The 2,500-nt window shown below is 37.3% G+C and overlaps 1 protein-coding gene across 1 annotated transcript in view; it reads right to left on the bottom strand.

Moving 5' to 3' along the window:
- The window catches only part of ppp2r5d (protein phosphatase 2, regulatory subunit B', delta), a 44,131-nt gene that overhangs the window by 24,798 nt on the left and 16,833 nt on the right, over positions 1 to 2,500 (bottom strand). The gene's annotated exons all lie outside the window — the stretch shown is intronic.

Genomic DNA, 2,500 nt, shown 5'->3' with positions numbered 1-2,500 from the left:
ACTGCTGCATCAACAGACACACTGCTGTATCTACAGACACACTGCTGCATCAACAGACACACTGCTGCATCAACAGACACACTGCTGCATCAACAGACACACTGCTGCATCTACAGACACACTGCTGTATCAACAGACACACTGCTGTATCAACAGACACACTGCTGCATCAACAGACACACTGCTGCATCAACAGACACACTGCTGCATCAACAGACACACTGCCGCATCAACAGACACACTGCTGTATCTACAGACACACTGCTGTATCAACAGACACACTGCTGTATCAACAGACACACTGCTGCATCAACAGACACACTGCTGCATCAACAGACACACTGCTGCATCAACAGACACACTGCTGTATCTACAGACACACTGCTGTATCTACAGACACACTGCTGCATCAACAGACACACTGCTGCATCAACAGACAGACTGCTGCATCAACAGACAGACTGCTGCAACAACAGACACAACAGACACACTGCTGTATCAACAGACACACTGCTGTATCTACAGACACACTGCTGTATCTACAGACACACTGCTGCATCAACAGACAGACTGCTGTATCAACAGACACACTGCTGTATCTACAGACACACTGCTGTATCTACAGACACACTGCTGCATCAACAGACACACTGCTGTATCTACAGACACACTGCTGCATCTACAGACACACTGCTGTATCAACAGACAGACTGCTGTCATCAGACAGACTGCTGCATCAACAGACACACTGCTGTATCTACAGACACACTGCTGTATCTACAGACACACTGCTGCATCAACAGACACACTGCTGCATCAACAGACAGACTGCTGCATCAACAGACAGACTGCTGCAACAACAGACACAACAGACACACTGCTGCATCAACAGACACACTGCTGTATCAACAGACACACTGCTGCATCAACAGACACACTGCTGTATCTACAGACACACTGCTGCATCAACAGACACACTGCTGCATCAACAGACACACTGCTGCATCAACAGACACACTGCTGTATCAACAGACACACTGCTGCATCAACAGACACACTGCTGCATCAAAAGACACACTGCTGTATCTACAGACACACTGCTGTATCAACAGACACACTACTGCATCAACAGACACACTGCTGCATCTACAGACACACTGCTGCATCAACAGACACACTACTGCATCAACAGACACACTGCTGCATCTACAGACACACTGTTAAATCACCACTTTAAGGGAAGTAAATCTCGAGCTTTTATCACGATACGTTATATAAATTATTTAGACAAACCAGGGTTCACCGTTAAGGTTTCTTTTCACTTTACACCAAAAAATAACGCTACTACTTGCACACAGTCTATTTCTTCTGGCGCCTATCCAAAAAGTTTTTAGAAAAAGGTTGTTTTAAGTCGGAAAAAAAAGTCTAAAACATCACAAAAACTTGGAAAAAATGTCAAAATTCGAGAAAGAAATATGTCAAATGTGACCCAAAGAACACCAAACAAAACGTTGAAAAGACCCGTCAACATTTTTTGGTAAAGGTAGAAACAGTTGAAAAAGGCCCGAAAGTGTAAAAGAATGTAGAAAGAAAAACAAATGTGAAAAGAACCAATCAGCAACTCAGTTCCTGATTGGCCAACGACACATTCTCTGACGATGATGTCATTAATGATACGACTTTTTAACAAAAAGGAATGAATATAAAGTGGAATTCAAAATAAAGCAGTGTTTCCTTTAGGATTTTTTTATTTTAGCATTATTTTAATACCAATAAACCCACTATTAATGACATCATCTTAATACCAATAACACCACTATTAATTACATTATCTTAATAACAATAACCCCACTATTAATTACATTATCTTAATAACAATAACCCCACTATTAATTACATTATCTTAATAACAATGACCCCACCATTAATTACATTATCTTAATAACAATAAACCCACTATTAATTACATTATCTTAATATCAATAACCCCACTATTAATTACATTATCTTAATATCAATAAACCCACTATTAATTACATTATCTTAATATCAATAACCCCACTATTAATTACATTATCTTAATATCGATAAACCCACTATTAATTACATTATCTTAATATCAATAAACCCACTATTAATTACATTATCTTAATATCAATAACCCCACTATTAATTACATTATCTTAATATCGATGAACCCACTATTAATTACATTATCTTAATAACAATAACCCCACTATTAATTACATTATCTTAATACCGATAACCCCACTATTAATTACATTATCTTAATAACAATAACCCCACTATTAATTACATTATCTTAATAACTATAAACCCACTATTAATTACATTATCTTAATACTAATAACCCCACTATTAATTACATTATCTTAATAACAATAACCCCACTATTAATTACATTATCTTAATATCAATAAACCCACTATTAATTACATTATCTTAATACCGATAACCCCACTATTAATTACATTATCTT

Source organism: Perca flavescens, chromosome 17, assembly GCF_004354835.1.
Source record: "Perca flavescens isolate YP-PL-M2 chromosome 17, PFLA_1.0, whole genome shotgun sequence".
In the NCBI taxonomy this organism is placed as follows: domain Eukaryota; kingdom Metazoa; phylum Chordata; class Actinopteri; order Perciformes; family Percidae; genus Perca; species Perca flavescens.
This window is presented reverse-complemented; position numbering and strand designations above follow the sequence as displayed.